Consider the following 20,306-nt stretch of genomic DNA (forward strand, 5'->3'; position numbering starts at 1 on the left):
TTCTCAGACCTTGAATCTTAACCCAGAAGCAGGTCAAGGCAGTAGAAGTGGCAAATAGAAAATAGCATCTGGTACTGTATCCAGTGATAGCCCAGAGATAGTCTATAATCTTTTTTTCTGACTGAATCCCCTGCCTCTGGTTTGATATCTCTTAAAGCTGTTACTGCTTCTATTATCACTACCTAGTCCTATCAGTGGTATTAATCCATATATGCTGAGGCCAACTATCTTTCCCACTCCATTTATTTCTACAATCTTCTATGTTATTTTGAGCTGAAAGAATGCCTCACTCTCAAATTTTGCTGGCTCTGGCACTCAGGAAAACAATTTAACTGTTATTGTAAAGGTTTTAGAAGGAAATATTATGAGATCCCAGCTAAATGCTTTCTTTATGCCACCATCTTGGTTCCATCCCAGGTCAAATGACTCATAATGAAAAATGTTCTCTACCTCCAGAGAAAGAACTAATGAACTTAGAGTACAAAATGAAGTATCACTTTCTTGCTTTTTTGTAATATAGCCAGTAAAGAAATATGTTTTACAGGATTTCACGTGTATAATTGAAATGATATTATTTTGCCTTCTTCAGTATTTGTGGGAAGAGTTATTTATAGGGAGAGAGATGATTTGGAATTCATTGGAAAAAAAAGAAATCAAAAATAAATAAATAATATTTTTATAAGGATGATTTTTTAAAATGGCTTTTCTAATCAGATCTTGCTATGATATATACATCTTATGTATGGATCCTCATATTTTTTGGTCAAACTACTGGCTTACCACAAAGCCACCAATTTCAAGAGTATTTTCCACTTAAACAGTCTTTTCATCTCTTTTTTTTCCCTCCATAAACTCTCATTCATGTAGTAATTAAGAATCAGAAATAGAATTAGATCCCAGGTTTTTCTAATTCTAAGGACCACATTCTATCTACTAAACCTACCTTGGATTAGGAAACAAAGATTAATTCTCTTTAAATTTTAGAGGTGAATTTTTGCCCAAGGTCTTGACGCAATTCCATATTCAGTGCTCTTTACACTATGGCATATGATCCATATTATAGTGATTATTTTTGTAAGTAACAGAATTTTGCTTTATGATTCACAGGAATTGATTAGTCTTTAATTGGTGGATCCAAAGGCTGCCTTGGGGCAGGTGTCTGGACAGTGAAAAAATGATCTGGAATATTTCTATTTGCTGAGTGGCCTCCCTCAGAAGGGACTTCCTGTTTTAAGAAAGATACTGACAAATTTTATCTTTCCAGAGACAGACAACCAGGAAAATGAAAGGCTTGGGAATCATATCACATGAGGCTCATTTAAAAGAAATAGGAATGTTTACCCTGGAAAAAAAATTTAGATACTTAAATTTTGTCATGAGGGAGAATGATTAGACTTGTTCTGCTTGGCCTAGAAGATTGAGCTAGGATTAATATATAGCCACTGCGAAAAGTCAGATTTTAGTTCAATGAAATGAATAACCTCCTTCAAAACTAGAATTGTCCTGAAATTTAAGGGATTTCCTCCAGAAGGGATGATTTCAAATCCAGTAGCCTAGGTGAGCATTTATTTATCCTAGTTATTTTAGAAGAGGTTTTATTCATGTTTGAGTCAGAATAGATGATTTATAGTCTCTTCCGATTCTCAGATTGTGATTCTCAATTGTAGATTCTCAATTGGATTAATAAAACCAAATTCATGAGTTGTTTTGTATTTGGGGCCACTGGCTATTTTGAATGCTAAGTCAAAGACTATATATAAAATCAGTGATATCTATCTAAGAATTTTGGATGATAAATTAAGGTTGGTCCTGGGCCAAGGAGATGGGAGGTTATCAGAAGGAGGAATAGATATTATTTGTATAAAATTTCTTTAAGAAAACAAACATATATAAAGTGAAGGACACACATCTTTACTGAAAAATTCTTATTTACATTGAAACAAAACAGCCACTCTGAATAATTATTAGGCATTCCTCCTTGTTGAGATCATTACAAGTTAGAACTCAGGCTTTTTTGTTCAAAATCTGTATCCAAAAGACTGTAGCCTTTAACCTCTTATTACCTGTGGGAATCCTAGTCTGTAGTATCTTTAGTCACACAAAGAAATAACCAGTTGGTTTAGTGGGAGTATTTTATGATTATTAGAGATATAAATTACATAGAAGTCTCATCTCACTTCACACATAGGATTGCTAATGGAAAATTCCAAGTTGACATAGGTCTACAATGGCCAAGTTGACTTTTAGTGTTAGATATCCTTACCTCTTCCTTTCTGCTTGCTCAATCAACAATTCAAGTTGTAATCAAAATTTTTTTTCACAATCTCTTAAATACAAACACACACACACACACACACACAAACACACACACTATAGCTAAGTGTGCCAATATACACTAAAGCAGGAATGAGCACTGACATTAGCCTAAGGACACATTCCATGCACACCTGTGACTGGAAAGTGTTTTTTCAACATCTAGATTCAATTTGGGCAGATAAATGGTATAGTAGATAGAGTACTGGGTCCAGAATCAGGAAAGTCTGAGTTCAAATCTGACCTCAGACATTTACCATCTGTGTGACCATGGACAAATAATTTAACCCCTATTTGCTTCAGTTCTTCATCTGTAAAATGATGATGCATTGGAGAAGGAAACTAATGTCATATATGTCAAAAGAAACCCATGGTTTTGAATTAGACAAAATTGAACTGCAAAAATTCCATTCACCGTCTCTAATAAATATCTCTTTTTTATTCCTTGGTGTCTTAGCATATTCCTCTTAGCTATAGTTTCCCGTTTTTATGTTCTGTAATGATTAATTCTGAAATTCTTTGGGTTTCATCAATTCATGCACTTTTCTCAAATATCTAGATTCTTTGTAGAAAAAGGTTTATGCTTATTTATTCTCCTTTCTCAATTCACATATCTAATCTTGGTACCACGTTATGTTTTCCCAATATGATTTACCCCTTCCAAAAATTTTAGCATTCTCAAAAATGTTTTTCTTCTAGATATCTTTTAAAAGTTTGAACAAATATATATTAAGCAATCACTTCACACAGTAGACAATAATCAGGAACTACAGATCAGGCAAAGATTACAAGATGATAGGCACCATTTTTGCCCTTCAGAAGCCTACAATCTAGTAGTTATTTGGGATTTGAACAAAAATAGTTATGTTATAAATTAAATTATAATGAAAGCATAAGAAAGATTTTTTAAAATGGTATAAGAAACTCTAGAAAGAAGAGAGCACTTCTCTTTAGGAAGTGAGCAAATGGCTAAAGGGGGAAAAAAAGTCAAAAAAGAAGTACAATCTTATCTGAGATCTTTATTTTTAATAAAGGTTTTTATTTTCAAAAGATATGAATAGACAGTTTTCAATATTCACCTTGCAAAACCTTTTACTCCAAATGATTTTTCTCCTCCTTTCCTCCCACCCCTTTCCCTAGATGGCAAATAATTCAATATGTATTAAACATGCAATTCTTCTATATATTTATATATGTCTATAATTATCATGCTAAACAATAAAAATCAGACAAAAGGGTGGGAAATGTGAAAGAAAACAAAATGCAAGCAAACAAGAACAAAAAAATTGAAAATTCTATGTTGTGATCCATATTCAGTTCCCACAGTCCTCTGTCGGGATGCAAATGACTTTCTTCATCACAAGACCATTGGAATTTGCCTGAATCACCTTGCTGTTGAAATGAGCCACATTAATTTTTAATTTTAAAGTTATGAATTTTTTCTAGTAATTTTTTAAATTGAGTCTCTAAGGTTATCTAAGTATACCATCATATCATCTGCAAAGAGTGATAATATGATTTCCTTCTTACCTGTTCTAATTCCCTTAATTTATTTTCCTTCTCTTATTGCCAAAGCTAGCATTTTGGAAACAATATTGAATAGTAATGGCAATAGTGGGAAAACTTGTTTGATCCCTAATCTTGATGGGAATGGTTCTAGGTTGTCCTTATTATACATAATGCTTGCTGATGATTTTAAATAGATGCTACTTATCATTTTAAGGCAAACTCTATTTATTCCTATACTCTTTAGTGTTTTTAATAGGAATGGATGTTGGATTTTATCAAATGCTTTTTTTGCATCTATTGAGATAATCATATGATTTTTGTTAGTTTGGTTATGATATAGTTAATTATGCTAATAGTTTTCCTAATATTGAAATATCCTACATTCCTGGTACAGATGCCACTTGGTCATAGTGCATTATCCTAGGGATAACTTTTTGTATTCTTTTTGCTAATATTTTATTTAAGATTTTTGTATCAATATTCATTAGGAAAATTGGTCTATAATTTTCTTTCTCTGCTTTGATCCTATGTTTTTCAGATATCAGCACCACATCTTGCCATAAAAGTAATTTTGTACTTCTTTTTTTCAATACTTTGTATAGTATTGGAAATAATTGTTCTTTAAATGTTTGGTAGAATTCACATATAAATCCATCTGACCCTAGAGACTTTTTTCTTTGGGAGTTGATTAACAAATTGTTCAATTTTTTTTTTCTAAATTGGAACTATTAAAGTAATTTATTTCCTTTTCTGTTAATCTAGGCAATCTATATTTTTTGTAATTATTCATTTCACTTAGATTTTCAGATTTATTGGTATGCAGTTGGGCAAAATAGCTCCTAATTATTGCTCTAATTTCTCTTTATTGGTGGAAATTCACTTTTTTCATTTTTGATAAATTTCTTCTTTCCTTTTCTGATCAAATTAACTAATGATTTATCTATGTTGCTTTTTTTCCCATTAAAACAACTCTTAGTTTTATTTGTCCAATTGTTTTCTTATTTTCAATTTTTTAATCTCCTCTTTTATTTTCAGAATTTCAAATTTGGTATTTAATTGGGGGTTTTTAATTTATTCTGTTTTTAGCTTTTGTAATTGTATGCCCAATTTATTGATCTTCTCTTTCTCTATTTTATGAAAGTAATCACCTAGAGATCTAAAACTTCCCCTAAAAACTGCTATGACTGCATCCCCAAAATTTTGGTATGTTATTTCATTACTGTCATTCTCTTAAGTGAAATAATTTTTGGTGTATTTTCCCCTGGCCCTTTATTTTTTTAAATAGCTTTTTATTTACAAGTTATATGCATGGGTAATTTTATAGCATTGACAACTGCCAAACCTCTTGTTCCAATTTTTCCCCTCCTTCCCCCCACCCCCTCCCCTAGATGGCAGGATGACCAGTAGGTGTTAAATATATTAAAGTATAAATTGGATACACAATAAGTATACATGACCAAACCGTAATTTTTCTGTACAGAAAGAATCGGACTCTGAAATATTGTACAATTAGCCTGTGAAGGAAATCCAAAATGCAGGCAGGTAAAAATATAGGGATTGGGAATTCAATGTAATGGTTCTTCTCATCTCCCAGAGTTCTTTTTCTGGGCATAGCTGGTTCAGTTCATTACTGCTCCATTGGAAGTGATTTGGTTCATCTCATTACTGAAGATGGCCAGGTCCATCAGAATTGATCATCATATAGTATTGTTGTTGAAGTATATAAGAATCTCCTGGCCCTGTTCATTTCACGTAGCATCAGTTTGTGTAAGTCTCTCCAGGCCTTTCTGAAATCATCTTGTTAGTCATTTCTTACTGAACAATAATATTCCATAATATTCATATACCACAATTTATTCAGTCATTCTCCAATTGATGGGCACCTACTCAGTTTCCAGTTTCTGGCCACTACAAAGAGGCTGCCACAAACATTCGTGCACATACAGGTCTCTTTGCCTTCTTTATGATCTCTTTGGGATATAAGCCCAGTAGTAACACTACTGAATCAATGGGTATGCAAAGTTTGATAACGTTTTGAGCATAGTTCCAAATTGCTCTCCAGAATGGTTGGATGTATTCACAATTCCACCAACAATGTATTAGTGCCCCTGTTTTCCCACATCCCTTCCAACATTCCACATTATCTTTCCCTGTCATTTTAGCCAGTCTGACAGGTGTGTTGTGGTATCTCAGAGTTGTCTTTTCATTTCTCTGATTAATTATGACTTGGAGCATCTTTTCATGTGGCTAGAAATAGTTTCAATTTCTTCGTCTGAGAGTTGTCTGTTCATATCCTTTGATCATTTATCAATTGGAGACCTGGCCCTTTATTACATGTAATTTTTATTGCATCATGATCTCAAAAAGATGCATTTACTATTTCTACCTTTCTGTATTTGATTTTGAGGTTTTGATGGCCTCATTCATGGTCAATTTTTGTGTAGGTTCCATGTATCAGCAAGAAAAAAGTGTATTCCTTTCTGTCTCCATTCAATTTGCTCCAAAGTCTATCATACCTAATTTAAAAAAATCTATTTAACTCATTAACTTCTTTCTTATTTATTCTGTGATTTGATTTATCTAACTCTGATAGAACAAGGTTGATATCTCCCATTAGTATAGTTTTGCTGTCTGTTTCTTCTTACAGCTCTCTTCACTTGTCCTCTAGGAATTTGGATGCTATATCTCTTGAGGCATATATGTTTAGGATTGATATTATTTCATTGTCTGTGGTAACCTTCAGCAAAATAGTTTTGATCTTACCTCTTTTAATTATAAGATCTATTTTTGCTTTTGTTTCATCTGAGATCAAGATCACTACTCCTGCTTTTTTGTTTACTTCCACTGAAGCATAAGAGATTCTGCTCTAGACTTTTTTCCTTTATTCTGTATATATACATCACTCTACATTAAATGTATTTCTTGTAAACAATATATTGTAGGACTCATGCTTTTAATCCAGTCTGCTATCCACTTCTGTTTTATCCAATTCACATTCACAGTTAAAATTACTAACTCTGTATTTCCTGCTATCTTATTTTCCCGAAGTTATATTTTCTCTGTTTTTTTTTCCCTTTTCCTTCTCCCCAGTGTTTTGACTAGTGGAAACTATCACTTCCCTGAAATAGCCCTCCTATTTTACAGCTCCTCCCCTTTTCTTATGCTTTTGACTTTCTATTTCTGTTCTCCTTTCTGTAAGTTCTCCCTCTTCCTTTCTCCTTTCCCCTCTTACTTCCCTGTAGGGTGACATAAATTTCTCTGTGAAACTAAATATGCCTATATTCTCTCTGAACCAAATACAATGAGATTAAGCCTCACACAATGCTCAGCCCTTTCTCTTCTTTCCTTCAATTTTCATACTGTTTTTTTTTTTTTTTGCTTCTTTATGGGATATAATTTGTCCCATTTTACCTCCCCTTTTCACTTCTTCCAGTATAATCCCCCTTTTCCCTTCTACTTTCTTATTTATATTATCACAACAAATTCAAATTATGCCTATACCCTCTAAATATACCCCTAGCAGAGATAAAGTTCTAAGGAATTAAATGGATCATCATCTTCCCACAAAGAGATGTAAACATTTTAACCTTTAAAAGAAAAATATTTTTTCTTTCTGTTTTACCTTTTTATTCTTCAATTGTGTTCTGTATTTTATGATCATTTTTTCTGTTCAGCTCTGGGCTTTTCATCAAAAATAAATGAAATATACCTCTTTCATTGAATGTCCATCTCTTTCTCTGAAAGATAATGCTTAATTTGGCTATAATCCCAACTCCTTAAAAGTCGAACTGCTAGTTCCTGGGTAATCCTGACTGTGGCTCCTCAATATTTAAATTGTTTCTTCCTGGTTGCTTTCAACATTTTCTCTTTCATCTGATTAGCTACACTATTCCTTGGAGTTTTCATTTTCATTCATTCTTCTCTTTCATGAGGGATCAATGAACTCTTTCAATGGCTATGTTACCCTCTGGTTCTAGCACATCAGAAAAATTTTCCTTGATGGTTTCTTTTAAAGATGTTATCTAGGCTCTTTTATTCACTATGATTTTCAGGTAACCCAATAATTCAAAGATTGTCTCTCCTGGATCTATTTTCCAGTTTAGTTGTTTTTCTGATGAGTTATTATGTTATTTTTCATTTTTAAAAAAATTTATTTGACTGATTCCTGATGTCTTATTGAGTCATTCACTTCTATTTACTCAATTCTAATTTTCAATGAATTATTTTATTCAGTTAGCTTTTTTATCTCCCTTTGAATTTGGCCAATTGAACTTTTAAATGAGTTGTTTTGTTAATTGTATTTTTTTCTATTTCATAAATCCTGTTTTTCATGAAATGGTTTTCTTTTTCCATTTTACTAAATTTCTGTTTCATTTTCTAAACTCTATTGCAAATTTCTCATTTCCTTCCACCATTTTTCTTCTAGCTCTATTTTTAAATAGTTTTTTTTAATTCTTCTAAGACAGTCTTGTGAGATGGAGACCTACTCATATAACCCTTTGGAACTTCATCTGGAAATGTTTTGCCCTTAGTGTCCTCAAGATTTGAGTTTTGTTCTTCCCTTTCTCCACAAAAATTATCTGTGGTCAGAACACTTTTTGTCTTTTTTATGCATTTTCAAAAGGTTGTGGTCTGCTCTTAAGGTAATAGGGAGATTATCCCAAGCTTCCTCTACAGGCAACAGTGGCTTCACACTGTCCTGGGCCCCTTGCTTCTTGCTTCCTTCCAGTGCTGGGTAGGCATAGGCAAATTATTCTGGGGTTCTGGGGTTCAATATTTGTATTTTGTAGTTGTAATGGATGTCTCACAGCTAGGCTGCTGATTCACTGGCTTCTGAGCCAGTGAATGCCAAAATGGAGTAGCCAATGCTGATGTATTTTGGCTAAGAGATTCTAAATGGATTAACCTGGCATAGAGGCCATTCCCTGTGCTGTGCCTGTGCTCGGGTGCCTCTGCCTGTGCCCAACTGAAACTGACTTTTCCTGAAATTCTTCCAAAATATCTTCTGCTGGAAATTTTTTAACCCCCCCCAAATGTTTGTGGGTTCTGTCACTTCAAAACCAGTTCAGAGGTTTTGATCTGGTGTTGAGCAGGAAGAGTTCAGACAAGGACCTATCTACCCTCTGCCATCTTGGCCCTTCCTCCTCCTTCCCCTCCACCCCACAACCTGAGATCTTAAGACAGTGAACATTATCAATATGCAGAAAGACAAATGAATGATGGTAAAAGAAGAAAAATAGACAAACACAAATATTACTGAAACCATTGAAGCCTTCTTCTTATGCTCATCCTAGTGTGGAGGTCACTCTAGCGTCTTTAAAGGGAGAACCTAGAACAAAAAGCTTTGACATGTTCTAACAAACTGAAAAACTGAAATTAGGCTTAGTGATGACAACTGAGTATTTGCACATTATATTTTTAAGATGTTAACTGTTCAATAATAAATATTTGGAGTGTTTGCTTACCCACTAAAGCACACTGGATCACAATGAACATCTACAAAAATGAAATAATAAATCTTTCACAGAATATCAATATCTTCTTTCCTAGCTTGTAGAGGTCTATTTGGAAGAATACACATTCAGTGAAGGATTTTCTTTGTATTTTTTAATTTCACTTTATTTAAATTCAAAAGAAAAATTTTAATGTTAAAGTTATGTACCCAAGGGAAGCACATACATAAAATACTGAAATTCTTCAAAAATAAAATAAAATCTTATTTAAATCAAGAATAGGAATACTTGAGAACATTTACTGGACAGGGAAAGAGGAAAAAAAAAGAGAGCTCCATTAAAATCATATCCCTTCTTGAATCCAGATTTCTGGCTTTCCCCAAGATTTATAGATAAAGCACCTGGCATTATTTTCGTGAACTCCTTTCAGAAAATACATTACTCTTAGCAGGAGAAAGAAATCATTATATAAAACTTAGAGGAATTTCACTTTGGGAATTCTACTTCTCTCACCTAATATTAAAAAAACTTCCTCAGAAAGAATCTATGCACATGAATATACCAATTTATTTTTGATTTAAGGAAATGTGTTGAAATGATAACCAATATTATATGTAAAGAGGATTTGTCTTGGCATAAGATCTGGGTTCCAATGTTAGCTGAGATGCTTATTACATCTTTGATTGTAAGTAACAAATCAACACACATTCTGTAAGCACTTCTTAAAAGGTCCCTGGCACTGTGCTAGATATATGAAATAAAAAATCAAAAGTGATAAAATCTCTATCATTAAGTACATTGCTAAAGTACCACAACATGCTGAAAAACAGGCAGAAAGTAGATGGACAAGATTTTAAAGGGAATGGGTATGGGTAAGTAATCAGGAAGTGACTCTAGAAAGAAGTAAGATTGGAGTTGAATCTTCAGAACAGGTTCAGTTTCCAAGAGGTAGAGATAAAGAGGGGAAATATAACAGGCAAAGATGATATTCTATTCAAAAGTATGGAAACAAAAAATAAATCAATAAATTAACTAACATTTATTAAGCTCCTATCATATTCCAAGCATTGTGCTAAGTTTTAGGGATATAAAAACAGGCAAAAACAAAACAAAACAATAAAATAGTTTTTGTCCCCAAATAAGGCACAATCTGATGGAAGTGAAAACAGGTAAATAAATATAAACAAATAAGTCATATATGGGATAAATAGGACACAATTAACAGAGAGAAGGCAGTACAATTAAGATGGGATGTGCAATGCTTCCTGTAACAGGGAGGATTTTAGTTGAAACTTAAAGGAATCCAGGAAAATAAGAAGGCAGTATTAGGAATGAGTTTGTTAAAACAACCAGAGAAAATGTCCACAATCAAGAGAGGAAGCATCTTGCTCCTGAAACAACAAACAGATTTATGAGTTGAAGAATATGTAAAGGGTCAGAAGAATAGGAAGAGCCCAGATTGTGAAGAGCTTTAATGCCAAATGGAGTATTTTGTATTTGATTCTGGAAGCAATAGGGAGCCATTGTTTGTTTGTTTGTTTTTTAGTTAAGTTTTGTTTTATTACCAAGCAAGCCCATTGAAAGAATCTTTTTGGCAGCTGAATGGAGGATGGTTGGAGAGTGGTAACACTTGAGGCAGGCAGACTCATCCCAAAGATATTTCAAAAGTCCAGGCAGGAGGTGATGAGGACCTTCATGATAGTGGTAGCAGTGTCAGAGAACAGAAGGGGGTGTATTTGACAGACTGTAGCAACAGATTGGATAGAATGGGGAAAGGGAATGAAAGATAATGAAATTTAAGCAAAGCAACTAGATTGCCAACCCAAGGAAGATGTTGCCCTCAACAGTAATAGGGAAGTTAGGAGATGAAGAAAGTTTAAAGAAAAAGATCTTAAGTTCTCTTTTCAACCTGTTGAATTTAATATCTGTTAGATGTACAGTTCAAGATGTCTGAAATGGAGTTAGAGATATAAGATCTTAGGTCAGTGGAGAACTTGGGATAGAATAGGTAGATGTGAAAATCTACAATGATTTACAGAAGGAGCAGCAAGCAGAAGCAGCTGAGTGTGAATGAAACCCTGGGCAACATCTCTTCCTGGACCAACTGGCCTCTCATGGCATCTTGGCTTATGTTTGACTCTTCTTTATTGGTCAGAAGGATAGGGATTGTTTCACACTTCCTCCCTTTGATAAAAAGAGGAAAAAGCCAAGACATATGGAGATACCCTGTTTCCCAGAGCTAATATTTAGCAAACAGCTGTGCCCTGAGCTAGACAAAACAACAATCCCAGAAGAAATTGCGGATAATCTCACCCTTTAGATGATCTCAAACCCCAGCTAAATCTCAGAATTGTCTCACACCATTGTATAAATCAAATGTTTTATTGTTACTGTTACCTCTCATCATCAGGGCCACAGTTCACCACATTTATACATTGAGATATCCCCACACTATCTCTGCCCCTACCCCCACTAGGGACAGCGTTTAAGCACATATATCTTTGCTTACAAGCTGTTTTCCTCACTTCTAAATTAAACCCCTGTTTGAGTCCTAACTGTCCTGAGTTAGAGGCCAGTTCTGGTTGACAGAAATTTATCTTTAAGATAATAAAAGGTCAAAGAACCTCCCTGAGTTTCCATGTGGAATGCTATAGAGTCTGACTTGAATGTTGAAGATTATAACTTTGGCAGCTTTGTAGGGGGCAGATTTTAGAAGGAATAGACTGGATGCAGAGATTGATTAGGAAGAAATTTCAATAGTCTAGGAGAAACATGATGAGAGAATAGCCTAGGGTAGATGTAGTATGAATAAAGAAGAAGTTTGATATAGGAGATGCTGGAGAGATGAAAATATTAAGTCTTGATTAACTATGAATATGGGTGGTAAATGGGAGTGAAGGACAAATGTTGACTCCTAGACTGCTAACTTGGGTAATTAGAAGAATGATGGTATCTGAAAGTGGAGGGGGGAAATGATAAATTCTCATTTAAACATATTTTGAAGACCTATGCAACATACTAATGGAAATGACAAATAAGCAAGCCACTGGAAATATAGGAGAGAAATCATGAAATGAATTATAAATTTATTTTAAAATAATAATAAAACTATTACATAACATGAATCTTTTTTCTAAAACAAAAAAATTGAGAAAAATAGAACTGATTTACATACATTTGCAGATCTCTTTCATCTCTGCCTCCAACAGAAAATGATATTCTTTTATCTGTTTCTGTATTCAGTCTGTTGCAATTTTTAGTTTTAGTTGAAATATATGAAAAAATACAGCTTCCCACAGATGTGTAATTGAAAATGAAGTATTTTAGTGGACGAATGGTATCTAAATATTCTTATGAAAATAGTTTTGACCCTGCTGAAAAAAACTGAAAGCATCTCAGGAACCACATATGATTTTCAGATCAGATATTGAAAACCATTGTTCTAGGTTCCCTAAGTTAATTTCTAAGACTATAAACTGCAGAGCCAATGGTGATTTAAATAAGTCTTCTTATCAAAAATTCCTTATATTCTGAGTTTAAATCCTGCCTCTGATGCTTACTACTTTTGATCCTGGGTAATTCACTTTGACACTGTGGGATTAAGTTTCCTTATCTGTGAAATTAAGATGTTAGCCTATATGATCTCTGAGGTCCCTTGTAATTCTAAATCCATAACAAAGAAAGGAAAAGGAAGAAAGCGAAGGGAAGAGAGGCAAGGAATGAGAAGAAAGGGAGATCAGAGAGATAGAAAAAGAGACAGAGAGAGACAAAAGTCAGAGACACAGACAGAGACAAAGACAGCCAGAAAGAGGCAGAGACAGAAAGACACCTAAAGAGACAGAGACACAGAGATAGAGTCAGAGAAAGGGACATAGAGAGAAAAAGAGAGACAAATCTTACAGACAGAGACAAAGAGAAGTGAAAATCAAGTTGAGGCTGGATAGCATAACTCTGTAATGGTTCCTTCTAAGTATAAAATACTTAAGAAATACCATCAAAGATTCAAAATAATTGTCACCAAAATATGATATAAAACTATCTTGGGAAAAAGTTGAATTTGCACAGTTTTATGTATTTTTATTATTTTAAGGAATACAATGATATGTTCATTTAGTTATTTAGAAAATGCTTTTCTTATTCCTGTAAGTGCTTTCTTTGTAAATAGAATTGAAATACTACTTAATTAAAATTAATTGAATGCTTCTTATGCAGAAATCCAAAATAAATAATAGTCTAGAATGAAAGATCCAGAATTTTAAGATACATGGTGTGTATCTTATGAACAAAGATTCTAAGCTGAACATCTGTAGTCAGGATAAAATATCTGTCACCTGCAGTGAGGTATCAAAGCAGTGACACATCTGGTTAGAACTATTAAGAACCAGAAGCCAGAACATTTTACTCATCTCAAATAGAGCATGAAGATACAAAACTTTTATTGGTCTCATTTTGCCAATGCTGAATAAGGCAGACTTCTCTTCGCACACTTGCATTTTCTGCTTTGGAACTACAAAAGAAGATGGCTGCCCTCCAGGCATTCACTGGTACTATTGTTCTTGATGGATTTTTGTTACCTTGGAGATTCTTGGAAGATGTAAGTGCTCTAAGGATTGATTGATGCCTGACATGAAGCTAAGGTACAGAATGTTACTCTAGCAGCTATGAAGGATGATATTTTCTTTACAGATGTCCTCATTCATTTGAAAAGAGATCAAATACTGAGGCCTAAAACAGTGTCTCACACCTGAAGCTTCTGGAAATGTGAATTTCACAGTTTGCATTGTGATGAGATTTGGAGCCAGAAAACCTGAGGAAAAAATACCTTGGCTATTTACAAGTATTATAAACCATTACTAAAACAGAAAAGTGCTATATGACACAGTGGGTAACCCACCTAACCTGAAATCAGGAGGACCTGGCTTCAAATTCTGCCTCAGATACTTAATAACTGAGTGATCCTGGGCAAATCAGTTATTCTCTAACCCACTTCCTTCATCTGTATGATGATATGGAAATGATAATGGCACCTATTTCCAAGCTAGTTGGAAAGGATTAAATAAGTTAATTGAAAAACATTTGGTAAACTTTAATGCACTTTTATATAGTGTTTTAATGGTAAGATAATATTTAATTAACATTGCCATCATCGTACTATTAATTCCATATTTACAATGATAGCATTTTTAAGGACAAATTGACCACATTATTGCAATTTTCATTTCCTGAAATTTTTGTTTTCTCAAAATGAACTCCTGTACAATTCATTTAATTGATATAGATCCATCAGTGTTGATGAAGTATGCAATGCAGAGACATCTAATTTGATTGGCCACAATGAGTCACATTTAAGTTTATTCATTAAGTAAAAGCTCTTTTTCTCCCTCTCACTACCATCTTCCTATCCATTCTTTTTCATCCATTGGCCCCACTCCTTCCCATTGCACATCTATTCTTGTTTTTTTTTCCCTTGCTATCATTCAATTTAGTCCAGTCTTGTTTTATTGATCTATTTATTGTATTCATTGTTTGGATGGATTTCTATGGAGTCTAAAAGAAGTATATGTCTATTTTTAAAATTCTATGGTGTTTTCTTGGTAATCACAGTAATATCTATACACCTTCCATTCACTTAATTCCTCAGGGCTGTATTTACCTAAAGCCATGAGGAACAGTCATTGAAGTTAAGTCAGGAAAGAAAGAGACAGGGAATTATTTGAAACTGTGAAATCTCCAACTTAGAATGACATTTGTTACAATCCCTTGCTGAAATATATCAACTATTTTTGGCAAGATAGATCAGCAGAAATAGTCTATTTCTCATACCATGTTAAAAACTATTTAGGATTTGTCTGTAAGGGAACAAGAAACATGCAAATGCCAGTGATAGCATGATGCCATGGCAACATAAAAGTAATTGCTTCGATTCAGCTTTTAAAAATAATTAATTCATATCTGTTTAGTAATACGAAAAGTCATACAAAGTCGGAACTTCTTTGGAGGGATGGAGGAAGAAGAAATCCTATGTGCTCATTAGAGAAACTTCCTTCAATGATTAGGATCAATAACTCATCTGTAAATTAAAATTGTTGTCTTATATTCCAAAAGACTGACTCACCCATGTTCCCCCATTCATTATTTCAGAAACAGGACTTGAAGTGAACCCTTTCTGATCTCAAAGTCATCTCTTTATTCACAACAGAGCACTAGTCTTTGAACTCAGCTTAAATGTATTACATCTAAAATAGCTTTGTTTTGTTTTGTTTTAAGGGAAAGTGAGAGGTCATCTCTAAAATAAAGATGATTTATTTCATATATCATAAAGATGATGTTTCATATCAAGACTGATGATAAGGTGCAGAATAAATGCTGATATACGTTGGTAGAAGGAATCTGGGTACTGGAAGTTCCTAATATTAATGAAATCAGAGGTTTGATTAATTTTTACAGACTTTACAATCAAATCATGAAGTGTATAATTTCATTATTATAGAAATTTCTAATGTAAAGCTCTTCTCTCCTCATAAATATTGAAATTGTACTTTAATTTTTATTCTTCATGGAAGAATTCATAACCTGAACTCTTTAGGACACCATGGAATGATTTCAGGAGAAATCTATTTTTGTGCAAGGAGAAAAAAAATACATCTGTATAAGTTGCTAATCTCCCCCTAAAATTTTATGTTTCTTTCATATATGAAAGTAGAAAACAGATCACAATAGTCTTAACTCTACCTGTGACTTTGTCACTAATAAAATTCACACTTTTTTTCATATCATATTATATATATTTCAAAATATTTTGGATTATCATTACTTCAAAATGTAGATACTTGATTGGTCCATTGATTGTACATGATATATATATGTATGCATGTATGTACACACACACACACATATATATATTTATGGGTGTGTGTATAGATATATAAACAATATTCCAAAAAGGATCCCACAGAATTTTACTAGGTTCCTTAAACACACTTGGATTTTAAAAAATGAAGAAAAAGTAACATTGCTGGTCTTGGTTGCCTAGAGTTCTGAGTATCTAATTATTTTGCTTAGAATCACAAAAGCTGGAATGTGGTGAAGGGGGATATTAACTCCAGTTTTCAAAATTCTATTGCCAATTCTTGCTGTCTACTATACCATTTTCTGTTAGGACTATTAAGAAAATCTCTATCTTTATAATATTTAAAAATATATTTATTTTGAACATTCATTTAAAGAAAAGATTTCAAAATTCTCTTCTTCCCTCTATCCATTCCTTATTTATTAAGAAGGGAAAAAATGTGATATCACTTATTCAAGTGAAATAATGCAAAATAAAGAGTATAAAAAAGCAGGGTAAAAGTAAAGAAAGTTTAAAAAAAGTTTGCTTCAAGAATTCAGACTTCAGCAGTTCTTTCTCTGTTGTTGGATAGTATTTTTCATTATAGATCCTCCAAAACTTTTATATTTCTGGTAAAAGATAAGACATTCATAATTGGTCATTATATAATATTGCTGTTATGACATGTAGCGTTCTCATGGTTCTTTAAACTTCATTTTACAAGAGTTCATGTAAATCTTCCAGATTTTTCTGAATTCATCCTGCTCATCATTTCTTATAGCACAATGGTATTACATAACAAATGTATACCACATCTTGTTCAGGCATTTCCACATTGATGGGAGCATGCTCAGCTTTCAATTCTTTGCTAGCACAAAGAGTTGTTATTCATATTTTTGTATATAGAGATCCTTTTCCATTAAAAAGAAAACAAACCTTTTGTGAGGTACAGACCTAGTAATAGTATTGCTGGGTCAAACATTTATAATTGTCTTTTTAATTTTTATTTTAATATAAAATTTTCCCAATTAGGTATAAAATTAATTATTATCCTTTATGTGGTGCTATTCTTCATATGTACTGTTTTTTGTTTGTTTACACTTTTGAGTCCCAAATTCTCTCCACTCCTTCCTTCCTCTAACATTGAGAAGGTGAGCAGTCTAATTTAGGTTATATATGTGCAGCTCTTCACAAGCCAACATCACCATCTGTACATGAAATCATAGATTATACAAATAAAGAAATATTGAGTACTGTGGATAAATTCACTTACCTTGGTAGTTTACTTTTCAGGGATGTACACATAGATGATGAGGTTGACACATGTATTGCCAAATCTACAGTGTTTGAGAGATTCTAAAGGAAAGTGTAGGGGGGAAGATAAATTAGATTGCCTACAAAAATAAACATCTACTGAGCTGTTGTGCTGACCCAATTGTTTTATACCCACAAAAGTTGCCAAAAACTGAATTACAGTGTGCTTTAATTTCTTCCATATTAGTGATAAAGTCACCCTTTTTATTTTTGCTATTGACAATTTGGTTTTCTTTTTTTTTGCAACTCTACTTGACCAATGATGTATGCAAATAAGTTCCTGATTTTACTTATTAAATCAATGTTTTTTCTTGTTTTCAATGTCATTCATCTCTCTTTTGATTTTCAGGATTTTCAACTTGGTGTTCAATTGAGGATTCTAAATTTATTCTTTTTCTAGTTTTTGCTGTTGTTGCATGGTGATTCAATGATTTGTTCTTTCTGTAGTTTCTTGATATAAGCATTTAGAAATATACAATTTTCTCTAAGTTCTGCTTTGGCTGCATCCCATAAACTTATTTTTCCCTACAACTCATTTAATTTCTTTAAAAAAATTTAAATACTATTTAAATTGTGGTTATCATTTAAATGTATTTAAACAATGTATTAGTGATGAAATATTTCATTATCATTTAGCAAGATGAGTTTCCTTTTTTCTCTTTTAATTATATCTACTTTTTTGGGGGGATGGTCAAGATGGCAAGATTTGACCTTCTCTGACCTTCCATCACATCAAGAGCAAATTAAGCAGATTAAGTAGAGTGAAAGAACCCACAAATATTTGGAGTATAACAAATTTCCAGAAGAAGATACTTTGAAAGAACTTCAGAACAGGTCTGTGTCAGTCAAGCAGGGAAGAGGCTGCTGAGCTCAGACCACAGAGGACAGAGCTTGGGGTAAGGAAAGGGGAAGAGAGTAACAATATTATGCTGTCTGCATACTTGGAAATTTACTATGAGGCTCTATGGCTACTCTGTCTAGGTTGCAAGGTGGTGTTTTAGCAGATTTGCTGCAAGACAACCCAAAAGCAAATAAAAAAGGCAAGTTGTAAGCCACTGAGCCCTGGAAGAACACAATTCCTGACTACAATTACCCAGCTGGAAGTCAGTCAGAATATTGGGCCTAGAGCAATCTAAAGTGGCTGTTGCCCCTTTGCCTTAAGAGCAGACTTTAACCTTTAAAAAATGAGCAAAAAAGCAAAAAGAACTCTGACCATAGAGAGCTTTTGTAGAGAGGGAGAAATACAAACCTCAAACCCTGAGGTTCCTAAAGACAAATCAGCTCCAGATAAAGACCCAAAGGGTGATATGAGTTGGTCCCCATTTCACAAGACTCTCTTAGAAAAATTCAAAAAAGTTCTTTAAAAAGAGTGAGAAGAAAAATGCGGAAAGGAAATGAGATCTTTGCAAGAAGATTTGGAAAAGAAAAACCAAAAATTATCTGAAGAAAACTATTTTAAAAATAAATATGATGAAATAGGGAAAGCATATAACTCCCCACAAAATAGATTTGACAAAATGAAAAAGGCAAATAATTCCTTACAAAATAGATTTAATGAAATGGGAAAAGCATATAATGCCTCGATAAATAGATATAAAAAAGAAACCAATTCATTGAAAAACAGAATTTGTGCAATGGGAAAAAAACATAATGAACAAAACAACTCATTTAAAAAATTCAGTTGGCCAAATACAAAAGGAACAAAAAAAGTAACTGAAGAAAATAATTCACTAAAAATTAGAATTGAACAAATGGAAATGAATGATTCGATAAGACATCAAGAATCAGTCAAACAAAATTTTTAAAAAATGAAAAAAATAGAAGAAAATATAAATACCTCACTGAAAAAACAACTCACTTAGAAAACAGATCTAGGAGAGACAATCTAAGGATTATTGGACTTCCTGAAAACCATGATGAAAAAAGAAGCCTAGATATTATCTTTCAGGAAATCATCAAGGAAAACTATACTGATATCCTAGAACCAGAAGGTAAAATAACCATTGAGAAAATTTACCAATCACCTCTTGAAAGAGACCCCAAAATTAAAACTTCTAGGAATATTGCAGTTAAATTTGAGAATTATTAAATCAAGGAAAAATATTACAAGCAAGCAGAAAGAAAAAAAAATTCAGTTATTGAGGAGCCAGAATCAGATTTACCCAGGACCTAGCAGCTTCCATCTTAAAAGACTGAAGACCTGGAATCTGATATTTGGAAAGGCAAAGGAGCTTGGATTGCACCCAAGAATCAGTTAAACTGAGCATTATCTTTCAGGGAAGAAGATGGACATTCAATGATAGAGGTGAATTTCATTTATTTCTGATGAAAAGACCAGAGCTGAACAAAAATATTGATTTCCAAATGCAGAACTCAATAGAAGCATAAAAAGATAAAAAGGAAAGAACTCTTGAGAACTATATCTCTGTTATGGATATATTTAGAGAGTGCCGATACAATTAGATTTTATTGTGACAATATAAAAAAGAAACAATGTAGAAAGGGGATTGTACTGGAAACAGAGGAAAACAGAAATAAAATGAGAGAAATTATATCTCATGAAAAGGCAAAGAAGACATTATAATTGAGGGAAAGAAAGAGGGGAATGACCATTGTGCAAATCTAAATCTTACCAGATTTGGCTCAAAGAGAGTAACATGAATTTTCACAGAAAAAAAAAAAAAAAAAACCTCTCATTTTAAAAGGAAGTGGCAGGGGGGAAAGGAAAAGGAAACGGGGAGGCTAATATAAGGGAAAACAGAAGAAATAGGGGAAAGGTATATAAAAAAAGGAGAAGGGTTATAAAGGGGGAGGTTTATTTGATGGAGATGCTGGTCAGAAGCAAAATATAGAAAAAGAGGGAAAGGAATGAGAAAAGCATAATCTCA

The sequence above is a fragment of the Sarcophilus harrisii genome, chromosome 6 (genome assembly GCF_902635505.1).
Source record: "Sarcophilus harrisii chromosome 6, mSarHar1.11, whole genome shotgun sequence".
NCBI lineage: Eukaryota > Metazoa > Chordata > Mammalia > Dasyuromorphia > Dasyuridae > Sarcophilus > Sarcophilus harrisii.